This window comes from Brassica oleracea, chromosome C3 (genome assembly GCF_000695525.1).
Source record: "Brassica oleracea var. oleracea cultivar TO1000 chromosome C3, BOL, whole genome shotgun sequence".
Taxonomy (NCBI): domain Eukaryota; kingdom Viridiplantae; phylum Streptophyta; class Magnoliopsida; order Brassicales; family Brassicaceae; genus Brassica; species Brassica oleracea.
The window spans coordinates 48,980,890-48,997,441 of NC_027750.1; positions in this window are offsets into that span (position 1 = coordinate 48,980,890).

A 16,552-nucleotide genomic window follows, 5' to 3' on the forward strand; every position below is an offset into this window, starting at 1 on the left:
TCTTGCGTCTGGTCACGGATGTGTGCTGAGGTAGTCGGACGCGATCGGGACGCGTCTTCTTCTTATCTAGTTCGCGAGCTGCTGCCTTTGCAAGCGGCTGATGTTTGCACCAACTCCTCTCAGCTCATGAAATAAAAATAATTAGTATTAGATTACATGAACACCATAATCTAAACAAGATATCATCAAACAAATAAGGTATGATAAACTTATCTTTCACAGGATTTGAATTTGGCTAGAAAATCTTGTTGGTTCGGATTAGGGTTCCAAAAGACCAAGGCGCCGCGTATTGTTTCTGCGAGTGTGGGCGCGTCTGAGATCGGAGCGACAAACGGTTTGGCTCGTTGTCTGGTTCCTCAGGGTTTGAGAGATAGATCGATTTTAAGTTGCGTCTGGTTTAGGGTTTATGTGTGACGGATTTTAGGTTAGGTTTTGTCTCAGGGTTTTGGAGTCTATCATGCTGATAACGTGTTGTAAATAGAGATTTTAGAGACTGGATATTTCTGTGTTATTATTAATGAACAATGGGGATTCCTTTATATAAGGATTACACGATAAAGAGAAAAAGAAAGTGTACATATCCTAATCCAACAGGAAATATGAAAACTACTAAAACATAATAATGGAAAGATTACATCTACTAAGAAAATGAAAGGTTTTCATTTTCTCTAAGCTTTGTGGCCGTATTTTTCTCTCCTGAAGTCGGCTCTCTCTGTCCTCTCTCTAGGCTTTGGCCGTCCCTCCATATTCTAGGTATTGGGCCGGTCTTGGACCGGGCCTAGTTAATGGCAATCCACTCCATGATTTATAACATTCATATATTTTTTACTTGATATTAAATAAGTAATTTTCTTATAAATATTAATTATCGTTTGTAGTTAAATATGAATTGTTTTCCACGAATGATATATTAAAGGGTTAAAGGTACGTGATTTCATACAATATTCTCCTACATTGCAACGGTGTAATCAATAGGAAGTGTGTACGTACCAAACCAATTTTATTATTTTAAATATAATAAATGAAGAAAGTAGACCTACTTAAAATAAATGGAGAAAGTGAAATTTTGGGAAAATTTTTGGGATTGCATCCAATCGTAAATGAGGGCTTCTAATAGAACTTACGATCATGCCACGGACGTTCGGGTATCTGTTGGAATTCGGGTCGGGTTTTTCGGATTTCGGTTCTTTTTACAACACCTCTTATGTCCCATTCTAGTAAATTTGCAAGTACAGGTCGAGTTCGGATATAACACATCGGATTCAGATCGATTTTGTATCACATCATAGAACCCATAAAGTAATCATATATCATTCGAATTCGGGTTATATCGGATCGGTTCGGATATACCCGAAATAAAATCTAAAATTTAAAAGTAAAACATAAGAAATATATATTTATTTATATATAATTAAGTATTTAAGGTTGTTATTTAAATTTTAAATACTTATAATTAGATAACATATCAAAATAAATATGAAATTGAATATTTTAAGTATATATTCATGTTTCATATAATTATATTGTATATTATTTTGGACATTCGGATTGTTTTTTTGGATTTTTTGGGTTTTTTCGGTTTTTCGGGTTACCCGTTCGGGTTCGATTAATAACACTTCGGGTTCAAATATGTTTTGTACCACCTTACAAGACCCATTCGGATATTTTTTACATTTCGGACCGGATAAAGATCGGTTTTTCGGTTTGGATTCGGTTCGGATTTCGGGTTACATATATTATGCCCATGCCTAATGCCACCTGTGGCATTCTGGAATGATATAAATATAAAACTGAATTAAAAAAAAAGAACTCAAGGTTTTATACAAATAATTATAATAGCATTATGATAAGAAAAACTCCTAAGGTAAAAAAAAAGAAACAAATTGAGCACCTCGATATGAAATCCTAAATTTCTGGCAGGTCATCATCGAAAAGCATTTGAGATCCTTCTGTGTTTGTAATAAATGAATTTAAAAAAGAACTCAAAGTTCTTATACAAATAATTATAATAGCATTATGATAAGACAAACTCCTAAGGTAAAAAAAAAGGAAACAAGTTGAGCACCTCGATATGAATTCCTGAATTTCTGGCAAGTCATCATCGAAAAGCATTTGAGATCCTTTTGTGTATGTAAAAAATGTGAAGCCCCCTAAGAAAGTAACATATATATTTTCTTAGTCACGCAACACTAACATATAACAAAGTTGTTATTTTCATATTAAGTGAAAGAAACCTTCACCCCATTCAATTCCCCATAAGCTTAATACACAAACCAGCGGATTAGCATTGGTAGAAATCCAGAAATCATTAAACTTGTTAGCTTCAATTCCATATGCCACACACTTAAGCTGTTTCAAGCTATATTTAATAGTAAAGATTGAAAAAATAATAATCAAATCGGCAACGGAGTTAAAGTCCGCCATGAGTGTTGTGCTTGCAAAAATGATTGTGATAAGGATGTTTTGAGAAGGAGACGGTGGTGAAGACATGTAGCTAGAAGGCCTTGTATTTATATATGATTGTCGTGTGTATAGGGTAAATAATGATTGCTAATCGCCATCTTTATTTGCGTAATTCAAATTAACACTAATTCCCAAAACTTGCCATAATTATTTTCGTAATTCAAATTCACAGCAGATTCATTGGAATATTATAGAAAATAAACAGATATATTGGTCAGCAAAAATAAATTTAAAATCAATCAATGTCGATGAAAAAAAAGACTATATGATTCGGTTTCCACTTAAAATTTCCATTACCAAAATCGTATAAGATTAATGAGTACGTACATATTCCGAATTAGTGTCATATTTAGCCCAAAACATTCCTAATTTGAAATATTATGAATATTATGCATTGCCACGCAAGTAATGCTAATTGAAAACCCTTACGATTTTTGAAAAGTTTTATACTAAGGGAATAAATGCCATAATTGAATGTTAAGAATATATATTAATCGCATAATACCTTATTTTTCTCAATCACGTAATACATTTTTTTAATCGTGTATTAAATTAGTTCCAGAATTAGGGCAATATTTGTTTCAATCATGCAATAATTGGAAAATATTTTGAAAAAAAAAACTAAAAATGACTATCATAGAAAAGGTTTCTTTAATTAATGACATAATTGATTATTTACATTAATCAATTTCTAGAAAATCTTAATAATCAATCAGAATATTAATAATAAATCAATATTGACTATAAATTTTAAGTTTAGTTTAGTTGTAACAAAATATGTTGAGAAAAAAAATCTAACAAAATCCTATTACAAGTTTGAAATATTTTTTATAAAACATATATTAATTAATTTCGTAATTAGTAATATAATATTATTGTAAATTAATGCCCATTAAAATTTTATTATAAAGCAAAAGTAAAGAATACTATGTTATTTTTTATAAATTTTATAGTTACAGTCTATATTATATTAAAATAGAAGTAGTATATGAATTAAATATGAAACAAATATACAAAATTGGGAAAATAACGTATTTTATTTTTTTACGGCTTTTAGTTAATCAAATATTTATAAATCTCTATTAAAACAAGTTGAAATTTGTAAACTACGTAATAATTTTATAGAAAAAAAAATTTATTAATATATGTTAAAATTTTCTATCTTTTGTTTTTGTTAAAATTTTCTATCTAGAACTATATACTATCTTTTTCTTTATTTTGGAACTCACAACAGTATATTATCTAAAAGTTATTATATACAAAATATTAAGGGAGTTTTTTCATACCAATTCAAAATTTCAAATCAAATCTAAAACAAACCTTTTTGTTAATACTATTTATCCATGAATGCTGATCCAAAAAGGACTATTCATCCATGAATTTTTTATGCCCTCCATAAATTTTTGAAATATTTACAAAATTACCGTTATTATTTAATTTCTTATATATTTCGAAAATGTCAACAAATCAAATACACCCTAAACATTTCTCATTATTTACAACAATGTCATTACCATCAAATTTTCTAACCACCATGAACTACCATTTTTAGCTCTTAAATCTCAAGAATTCAATTTCTATCTACTTTTTCTTCATTAAACACCAACAAATCTTCATTGTCTTTCATTTCTTCTCTATTTTTATCTTAAAAACCTCTCATCACTTTCATTTCATAAACACAAACTCCATATTTTTGAGTTTCTTCAATGAAAAGTCAAAAGTGTTTCTTCTCATATTTGGAGTTTGGACCCTAGAAAAGACTGAAAACAAGCTTTACACTGGAAAATGTAACTATTTACATAGTTTTCATAATTTTTCATATATGTGTAGCGATAGTAGATTGTTTTGTATGTCTACACATATGTGTAGACTTACGATGCGGTTTGATTGTCAACGCACAGTTTAGTTTTGCAGTTAACAAAAGTTATATTTTTGCAACAACTACAAGAAAATTGAGTTTTAATAGCAGACCGGAATAACGTTTTTTACGATTGTGCTATGTTTGACATACCCGTTAGTTTTAGATAGTGTTTCTATATTTGGAAAAACTATGATAGAGTGGTATATTTGAAAACGCTATGATAACGTATGGTTTTATATGTAACACTTGGGTTTAATAGCAAAACATGATTAAAAATGCTATGTTTGGTTTTTGAATCCCTAAACCCTAAAACACGTTTTTAAACCCTAAACTCTAAATACAAACTTTAAACTCTATTTTAATATCAAATCATAAATTTAACTTCAAATGTAAGATATAAACTCAAAATTTAATATATTTTTTCCAAAAATTTATCTCAAATTTTAAAATCAATATCCCAAACCTTTAACTTTTAAACCCTATACTCATACATTTATTCTAAACTCCAAATTTTAAATATAAACTCTACAAGTAATTAAAAAAATCTTAAAACTAAACCCTAAATCATCAACATAAAACTTAACTTTCAAACAGTAAAATATTTAAATCACCAAATTCTAAATCATAAACATATAAACTCTAAAGCATATAACAAGTTTTTAAACCTTCTAAATATGAATTTTAAAACTATAATATACTCATACTGTAACTTCAAATATAAAACTTAAACTCAAAATTTATTCTTTTTAATTTTAATATACAACTTCCAAACACACAAACCTTAATTCCTCAGTCAAACTCTATACCCTAAACCCTAACGCCAAACATATATGGAACCATACATTCACTAAATATAAACTTCAAATCTAAATTTTAATTATTTAACAAATTTCAAATCTAAATTTTAATCACAAAATATTTATATAAAAACTTAAAACTTATACTCTCAAAACTATAAACCCTAAAATCTAAACATAACCCTTTATACAATATAATTATACAAACCCTATTATGCTGTTTTAAGAAAGAGTATAACCACAAAATTCAATTCAAAATTTATATTTCAAATGTTAAATTATAATATATAATTTTAAATTTAGAAAAAAGTTGAAACAGTTAAAAAGAAATGTAAAATCATTTTTTTATGGCCATTGATTGATTATAACCTAAAGTTTAAAATTTGTTCTTTTATCTATCTTCAACCTTTTCTCTCATTGATTAATTTTTTTTTTGTCAAGGATCACATTTTTTAGCCATTGATTTGTTTTGATCTGAAGGTCTAAAATCACTCTCTTTCTTTTCTCACTCTTGATAGATCTGAGATCTCATATTTTTTTTTGGGTTCTACAGTCTCACACTTCTCTTTCTTCTTCCTTTACAATTTTTACGCCTCTGTTCAATATCTTTGTGTCTGTTCATGCATGGAAACAAAACGATTAGATTTGATTTTGATTGGAGGTTGGGTCCAGGAGTTTAGAGATGAAGAATCTTGCAGAGGAGACATGACGACGCCTCTGTACAATAATCACTGAAACAAAATGTCTCTGCACCTGGCCTATGTACACCTCCTCTCAAGTTACTTGGAGAAGATGACCAGGGGACGACGAGAAATATTTGTGGAGAGGAGACAATGACGACGAAGACCAAGGTGGCTGGATGCGACGACGAGTACGCCTCCTCTCTGCAACTTGCCTCTCATATCCCACGACGAAGAAGACATATCATGGCTGGATACGACGATGAAGGTCATGGAAGAACACAACGTCGAAGGTGGTGGTACGGCGGGTGAGGATTGGAAGATGAAGAAGACAACGAAGGTGGTGGTGGTGCGGCGGCGGCGTTTAGTAGTAATTAGGTTAAAGCTTGGTTTAGTTTTTGGTTTATTTGGTTTGTTGGTTTATTGTTTAATTAGATTTATTTTTTATATTTTTGTAAACCAATTTAATTATAGATAAATTTAAATAATAAAGAATACTTAATTCTATGAATTAATTTTAATTTTAATTATGTTTTTATTTTTAAATAATTAGCTAAAAATAATTTTAAAATAAATAATTTTACTGTAAATAATAACAAAAAAACATGTTATTAAAGACTGTTTAATTGCATACTAAAAAACGATATAATATATGAGAATAGGATAACAGAGTAAAAAACCGCTATCCAATGTGTCTAACCTATTATGACAGGCGATAATACATCGCTTCATAAACCGCTATCGTATTGATAGATAGCGTTTTCTGTCCGCTAATAAAAGCCTTTTTTCTTGTAGTCTACATCTTAGCCGTTGAGAACAAAAGAGTGGTAGACTTATGAAGAAGTCTACGTAAAACAGGTTAGTTTTGAATTTGATCGAACTTTTGACTTTTCATAGTAGATTTCATCGAAAGTCTATATTATGTAGATTGTCCGAAAAGTATACAAAATGTCAGTTTTGCATTTTACCAAAACTTTGACTTCATTGAATATGTTAGTTTTGTGTTTGAATAAAACGTTAAAACATTGAACAAAAATAAATTAAAGTTTAGACTTCATATGCAGTCTACTAATCTTAAAAAAAATGTTGAGTGCATATGAAGTCTACTATTTTATTTTTCACGATTTAACTGTTTAACAGTGTATGTTAATAAATCTTAATGGTCTTGGATGAATTTCAAAAGTTAATGTGATAAAATTATGGAGCTAGGAAATTTCTTATTTGATTAGGTTGTTAACTAATAAGTGTGGACTTAGTTAGAAGTCTGCTTCTGCGTTTTTATTGTTTAAAGTATATACTTGAGACATATTGCAAAGTTTTTGTGATTAGTTTTACTCTTGAAAATTCTTGGAAATTTTGTGTAGATTTTCTTCTTCTTACTTGTGTGTTAGTTATTGTTTAAGCTTATGGTGGTTTTAATTTTTTGGTTGATTAGAGTATCTTGTGAAAAAACTGATAGCTAACAAAAATTAATAACATCATACAAGTGAAACACAACTAAAAATGAATTCAATGTTTATAAATTATACATCAAATAATTCTTGACAAATGAATATTTAATAGTGATAAACTATTACATAGGAATTTATTAAAAAATTCTAGAGTGTGTTTGACTATTCACAAACTTAATGCCTCAATTTAAGTTTTGGAAAAGAGCACCTGCAAAATAGGAACAAAATTATGAGTAAAACCACCGTAAGATAAAACAATAACTAAGACACATGTGAAAAAAAAAATCTATACAAACTTTCCAATAAATTTCGAGAGTAAAACTAATCACAAAAACTTTGCAATATGTCTCAAGTGTATATTTCAAAAAACAAAATACAGAAAGAGACTTCTAATTAAGTATACAATTATTAGTTAACAACCTAATAAAAAAATAGTTTCACAACTATAACACATTAACTTTTGAAATTCATTCAGGACCATTAAGCTAACAACATATTCAAAGCAGAAATTTGATAGTTTCATAATTATAACATAATATCTTTTGAAAATTATTCAAAACCATTAGGATTAACTAACAGACAATGTCAAACAATAAAATATTGAAAACACTTAATGAATAATACTCAAATTCACCTTTAATAGTTTTTTCTACGTAGGCTCCATATTCAGTCTACAAAATAGTGGACTTTCTTTTCAGTCTATGTATGTAGATTGTCATATAGGTCTAATCTTTGAGTTAGTTTTTCTAATTGCAAAATTCAAGGGATGTTTCCTGTATTTAAAAATAAAAATTGTGATTTTATACGTGCAAACTTTCTCTACAGTCTACAGTTTAAAAATGTTAGTCTTGTAATTGACCTAAATTCACCCATGATTTGACTTTGAAAAGTAGACTTCACATGCAATCTACATTTTTAAATTTCTTTGGAAGATATTAGTTTTGCAGTTGACCGAATTTGAGTTTCTACGAGTATATTTAAAAGAACGTCTACGAATATGAAGATTTCATTTGAAGTCTACTCTCAAATCTGAGGGGTTAATTTTGTGTTTGACAAAAATAAAATAGTACACTTCATATGCAGTCAACATTTTTTATAAAGATTTGTAAACTCAATATGAAGTCTACACCTTAGTTTATTTTTGGTCAATCTTTAAACATTTTAGTCAAACACAAAACTAATATATTCAACGAAGTCAAAAATTTGGGTCAAATGCAAAACTGACCTTTAGTAGACATCTCGAGATATCTACAGAATGTAGACTTCCGATGAAGTTTACTATGAAAAGTCAAAAGTTTGGTCAAATGCAAAACTGACCTAGTTTTCGTAGACTTCTTAGTAAATCTACCTAATTTTTTTTTTGTTCTCAAAGGTAAAGACGTAACTTCTAGGGAAGTATGCGTTGCAAAAATATAAGTTTGGTCAATTGCAAAAATAACATGTGCATTTACAAGTAGACCACATCGTAAGTTTACATATTCGTGGACATATAAAACAGTCTACTATCGCAACACAGATCTAAAAATAACTAAAGCCATGTAAATAGTTATTTTTTGGGTGTAAAGTTCGTTTCCAACCTTTTCCACCGCCAAACTGATAGGTCAGGTTTTCACCCGATTATTTAGCTGCAAGTGTACAGTGAAGTACACATTAGTAATACATGATCACATCCACAAGGATCAATGAGCACATGTAGAGTAGCACACAAGTTACTACCCAAAGCGATAAAAGAGATTTGTTTGTATGGTTTTCAGTTTCTTAATTCAAATAAACAAGAGCAAGCAAACAAGAGGCAATTCAAACGAGTTTGTAAACAATTAAAACAAGCGTTGGGCATTGGGAATTCTCAGAGATATCTCTTCAGTAATGATCATGCAACAAATAGACATGGAAACAAAATACATCAACGTCTCGAACTCAAATGACAATATTAGAATTAACCTACTTCCGTAGCGCTAACACACACTATGCTCAAAATCCTAAACACGAGCTTCCACTGTATCTCAGATTTTAAACAAGCTTTAGGTTCAAATTTGATCAGTTCGCAAGGCGCAGTAACATCAACTTCTGTTGGTTACATAAACCTTGCTCATTTACTATTACAGGAATTCAAACAACATTTTCGGTGCGAATAAACTCCTAGAATCAGAGACTAGGGGATCAGGCAAGTCTCAGCTTTACGAAAATTAGTAGACAGAGATCCAAAACATAAATCTCTAGTCTAACAGTTTTCTAGATCAATACATCGAAAAATTTCTTATAAGAACCCCTTAACCAAACTCACTCATAATCAGATAATGACAAAATGAAATCATAGAAGAAAACATTATGAAACTGTATTGAAAATGAAAAAAAGATTAAGAAAATCTTCTCCAAATGAGTACAAGAAGAAACTTCTTCCAGAAATCTACAAAAATGATCCAATGGTATTACAAATCTCTAAGTATCACTCTAGAACTTTCTCTTGCCGTGAAAAACAAGAACATGTGAAAAGATACGAAATAGGATCAAGTCTTGAGGTTTTTGGGTCTTCAAAACACGTTTTTTTTTTGCAAAAATGGAAAATTGCCCAGCTGTGGCAAGGATTGGGTGAAGCATGATATACGGAGTGGACGCTCCACGGCAGGAAACTGGCACTCCAAGTAACATGGAGCGGGCGCTATATGTTGCAGTTTCAGCATAGTTTGAGCAATGACCCATTTCGCCCCAAAACCATCTACAAATGTAACCTTTAACCTATAAATTATGTTGAAGAACAACAACAGGCGCAGATAAGGCTAAAATACTTCAAACACCGATCATTTTTTGTTCTAAAATGAGTTTTAAAGTGTTAAAACACAGCACATCACAAACTTTAAATATGAGCAAACAAAGCATATTTGACGATTCTTTAGTGAAGAAATTTGAAAATATGAAGTTTGTGCTTATAAAAGTGAAAATTATGAAAATTTTGAGATGGAAATAGAGAGGAAATGAAGATTTGTTGGTGTAGAATGAGAAAAACTGGATAGAAATTGAATTCTTGGGCTTTAAGAGCTCAAAATTGGTTGTTCGTAGTTGCTGGAAATTTTGATGATAATGACATTGTTGTAAATAAAGAAAACTGTTTAGGGTGTAGTTGATTTTTTGCTATTTTTGAAATAAATAAAAAATTAAATTATAATGACAATTTTATAAATATTTCAAAAGCTTAAGGCAGGTATTGAAAATTCATTGATGAATAGTATTGAAAAAATGTTTGTTTTGTGTTTGACTTTTAGGTCATTTTGGAAAAATTGCCTTTAAACAATGTATTTACTTATAAAAAATTCCACAAAAAATACTAAAATGGTAGATGCTAAATTTTTTTTAAACACGGAAATATTAATAAATTAAATATATAAAACTTCTAGAAAACTTTAATAATCAATAAGAATATTAATAATAAACCATTATTAACTATAAATTTGAAATTTATTGTTAGTTAGAACAAAATATGTTGAAAAAATGTTCTTAAGAAAATCCTATTAAAGGTTTTAAATATATTTTTTATAAAACATGCATTAATTAATTTAGTAATTAGTAATATAATATTATCATAAGTTAATGTTTGTTAAAATTTTATTATAAATAATAAAATAATATATGTTATTTCTTATAAATTTTATAATTATGGTCTATATTATATTAAAATTGAAGTACTATGTGAATTAAACATGTCAAAAATATATTAAATTGGTAAATTAACCTATTTTATTTTAAAAGGGCTTTTATTTTAATAAATATTTATAATTCCCTTTTAAAACAAGTTAAATTCTTAAATAATTTTATACAAATATAAAATTATTAGTATATGTTAAATTTTTTTATCTAAAACTATATATTATATTTTATTTATTTTAAAACTCACAACAATATAATATCTAAGATGATTATATACAAAATACTATAGTAAATAATTAACCTTTAGTTCATGTATTTTATTAGAAAAATTTGGAAATTTAATAGTTAACTAAATATATCAATGACAAATAAATTTTAACTATAAAAAATCTGTTGAAAAGTAAAAATTACCAAATATTAAAAAATATAAAATAATGAATTAATTTAGTAACAAAAAAAATTCCAAGTCATATAGTCTTCCAAACTCAAAAATAGTTTTGTAAATTTTCAATTTCTCTTGACCAAATTTACAATTTTGAAAATAAATATTTCAAATGAAAAATGAAAAATGCTAATATTCCAAAATTGTCAAAATATAAAATCATAGATGCTATAGAATAATATTTTGAAATGCAATGCGAGAAAAAACAATTTATATTGTAAAAAGACAAAAATAATATAATATTTTGTAAAACATCCATTTTCCACAATTGATCATAGCCTTATCTTTCTATTTTTAACTTACTAGTCAATCAAGTTTCAAGGATGGATGGAGGCGCAAGTAACAGTGAAGAACCAATATGAGCACTCCCATCATTGGAGTGTATACCAGGATACTGAATGGATTTTTTTGGATAATACCAGGATTTGTTATATAGATGGAGCTTGGAAAAAAGAAGATCAATTCATGGGTCAAGGATGGTTCTGTCAAAGTAATGGCTCGGCAGATGTTATGATAGGGGCGATGAATCTCCGTAGAAGTCTATCTCCTCTGCATGCTGAGTGTGAAGCTTTGATATGGGCAATGGAGTGCATGAAGACCCTTCAGTTTTCTGATGTAGTGTTTGCGACGGATTGTTCTCAGTCGGTGAAGATGGTGTCGACACCGGAGGACTGGCCAGCTTTCTCTACACACATGAAAGAATTCAGACGCAGTAAGTGTTTCTTCCCTGATTTCCGGATCAGACATATTCCAAGAGAACAAAACACCTTGGCGGACAGACTTGCACGTGGTGCGAGAAGTTCTCCTACAGGTATGCTTTATGTCAATTCCACACCACCGGCTTGGCTCTCCGAACCGGCTGGCGCAGTTACTTAGTTTAGCAGTTGTTGTCAAAAAAAAAAAGTCAATCAAGTTTCTTTATTTGCAAACCCTATTTCTAAATGAATTTTAGCATTCATCAGATATGATCATGATTTATTATACTAATATTTGAAAATATGTACAGGAAGGGCAACATCCAACAATTATAATTACTAGATGAAGGCTATTTTTCAAATGAGCATCCATAGATATAACTGAAGATGTTTGGTATGATTAAATGATATTTTATAATGTTTTCATATGGACTAAAATTGATCGTGAAAATTTTGTTAATTAATAAGTATAATGATGATGCAAAATAAACTTAAACCTTGGAAACTTTAGGATAATAAGGTGGGACACCAAATTAATAAAATTTTGAGCAAATGAAATGATGTAACTTAAAAGATGTTTGGATGATTTTAGCCTTCATTAATTATGTGTTGTATATTGATGTCTAATTTATTAAATGGAGGTTGTGATTTGATATCAGGTTTAGATGAAATTTGATCAATTATCACTTAACAAAAATAACATATTATTTGAAAAAGTAACATATTATTGGAAGAAAATCATATTGTATAGTTTTGTAACTGGAATTGAAATAAATAGTACTATTTTGAAACAACGTATCACTTTGTAATTGTTTTCCTAATTTGTTTTAAAATGTTTGTATTTTGAGAATTAACACTAAATATTTGAATTGCATAACAATGAACAAAATGAATTAGAGCATATAAATAAACCAATATTCTAAAATCTTCATACATAAAATCTAAATACCTATGATATGGTTTCTAATTAAAATATAAACTAATAATAATTTAAAATATACGAAATGTGAGAACATCAACATCTATATGGTATCTCGTTAGACTATCTCATATTTTTATTAACAAAATAAATTAAACAAACAACTAATATTAAATAAATTAAATTTGAACCATTAATATACTAGAGCCATATGTAAAAGTAAGAGCACCTCCGATTTTTTCATCATGAGTTCTTAACAATAAGCAAATTAAAATAGTAAAAAGTGAAGAGAGAGAGAGTAGAATGAAGTTCTCATAAGAGAACTTTTGAGAACTTCTTTAGACTTCCAAATAACAATTGTCACTTTTTAATTGATTCGAAATTTATCTAAAGATAAAAATAAAACTCTTTAGTTAAATTAGATTAAAATACTAGTATTTTTGGTTTGAGAACTTTAGAAAGGTTCTCATGGACGAGGTCGCTCTAATAAGTCTTTTGAATGTTTCTACGGGGGTGACTGGTAACTATTGTAAAAACATTAGAAATGAATAGGAATAAAATTTTAGGAACGATGAGGAATGATGGTTCCTTATGAGAATTAATAAGGAACAAATTTGCATTATAATTCTCTACAAAGAAAAGAATGAGAAGGAATGAAGGGAAAAAAATATTTCTCATGAATGATAACTTTTTTAAGGAACGTCAAGGAATATAGTGTTCCTCTTTGTTCCCTTGGTACCAGTCACACCCTACGTAATTTGAAGTTTATAACCGCTCTCTTATTTTTTGATCTGTTTGTATTATTATAAATGTGAAATATTGGATTAGATATCCGGATAATCATGCCGTAAGATTATATAGAAAAACAATAGTATTTATTATTGTTTAGATTATGTTAAAATTTAAATGTGTTTAAGATATGATGTTTTTTTTTTCTTGAATCATTTCTATTGCTTTATATACTACAATACAGAAAAGGAAATTGGTTCCCAAAATGCTACTGAAAATTAATCAACATTTTCATAATTATTATACTAGATGATAATCCGCGCGCATGCGCGGGGTGAGTTCTTATAATAATGTTTGTTCATGAAATGGTTTTAACATTTTGCAACACTACAATCTTTATCGATTATAAAATGACGAATACAAATGTTGGTCTCTTAAATGTATCATCGTTATTGAAGAGTTAACATATTACAGTTTATTTTAGTTATTTTAAAACTTCATATGTACAAAAAAAATTAAGTTATTCTACTAACACAAATCACCAAAATGAAATATGCAACATCGATTGTTTAATAACAAAAGGGGATTAGGTTTTCTGCTCTTGATTTGTTTACTACTGACTCTCCATAAGTGATTTCATTTTTTACCTCTATAAATTGTGCTTTCATTCTCCTCGTCGTTTCATTGATATGAATTTAGTTTCTTTTTTTAATTTCTTCTACGAATTTGGTGAATTACATAAGTGTCAATTTAAAAAGATGAACATCTGTAAAACAATAGTTCCACTCCAGATACATATCTAAGAATAAAAATTTTGAAGAAAATCACCGGCAAACTCTATTAACAGATTAGAATTCAAATCTAATATATCATATTGTTATAGAATACAAGTATACACTCGAAATATAAATGTATGTCTAGTATATATTCACCAATTCGGTCTAAAAATCATCTAATTTTAGAACAACAAAACAAATTACTTATTTTATTAGCTTAAGCTTTTGATGTTTAGTTACTTAAGAGTATACAGATAAAAAAAATATAATACTTTACCATTCTAGTATATGTAAACTATGCATAAACTAAGAAATGTTTGATTTATCAAATGATAAACCAGAAAACTTATAATAAATGGTTGAAATCTCTCATTCTTACAATTATAATAGCTAGATATGGTATTAGGGAGAAACAAATATTAGATGAATGATCAAATCTATCATTCTTCGAACAAACTCAAATGGAAGTGATTAGAATCTTGTCATGATATATCATTCAAAGCTTTTTAGAAATAAAAATCAAGACTAAATGATTTAATCTGAATAAAATAATACATATATAGTGCTTCCAATATTAAAAATCACTTCGATTTGAAGAAGTGTATTTCTGAGATTGTCTGGATCAAATAAGATATAAGAAACCACTTACTTTGAAAAACAAAATTGTATGCATAAAAAACAAAATTGTATGCATAAAAGTATATACATTAGAGTAAACACATAAATCAAAACCACTACATTTTGTTAATTTACAATCATGTTTTTTGGTAAATAAATCAAAATAATCATTTTATTTACTTTATATGGTATACATTAAACTTTAGTGATATTGACATAGATACATAGTATATTTTAATATAAATATTTATTATTGACACTTCCTACTCATATGATTCTTTAACATTTGTATATTTGCTGTAACAAAATTTTAAACCGTTAATCACAAAACTTTTTTATATAGAATTTTTAATACAAATTTCAAAATTAAAATATTAAAATCTCGGTAATTTTTCACTGCAAATTTTGAAATTAACATATTTTTATATTTTATATAGTATATAATTTATTTCAAATGATATTAATATATATATAATATGAATATCTATTAATGAGACTTCATATTCATACGATTTATTAGGATTGACATTTTATATGATACTCAAACCCGTATCTGAATCCGATCCAAAAATTCGAACCGAAGTAGCAAAATACCCTAACGGTTATTGAATTCAGAGAGATTGGATATCTGAACCCAAACTACCGGTAATATCCGAACCCGAACGAGTAATATCCGAACCGAATGGATATCCGAACCCAATGGATATCCGAACCGAATGGATATCCGAAGATAACCAAACATAAGTATACTTAACCCTATATTTATAGTTTACTTTTCTCATTTTATTCAAAATATTTATATTAATGATGCCTATTGCTCAAAATTAGATAATTGACAAAATCAGTTGTTACTCACTTAAAATACATATCAAGTTTTTGTTTCTTGCATTAACAAAATTTGCATCTAAAATTTCAAAACAACAATTAAACTAGTGTCTTTCTATTTTTAAAGTTTTATCTTCAAGCTTATTAATAGTTTAATCTTTTAAAAATTAGAAAGCCAGTTAAGTTTAAAGTATATTTTAAATAAAAAAACTTAAATAATGAATCATTTATTTATTTTTTGTCAAAATTTAAATATCCGAACCCGACCCAAAATATCCGAACCCGAACATAAAATACCTAAACCCGACCCGAAGTGTAGAAATACTCGAACGCTTTCTATACATTTATACTGAAATACCTGAAAAATCCTAAATACCCTATACGAACCCGAACGAGTATCTGAACGCCCACCCCTACGATATATGATCATTTGAGACTTTTACCATTTTTAGTAATTTATAGTCGTTTTTTAATTCAAATTATAACATATAGGAAAAAATCTAATTTTTTTATTATATGCTTAATGTGATTTTTAATTTTTTTTAATAATATAAAATTAAACAAAAAAATAGAGGATGCAAAAATTGATATCAAATATGTATTATTCATAATCATTAATTGTCATATATATTTTAATCATATTAGGTAATTCCA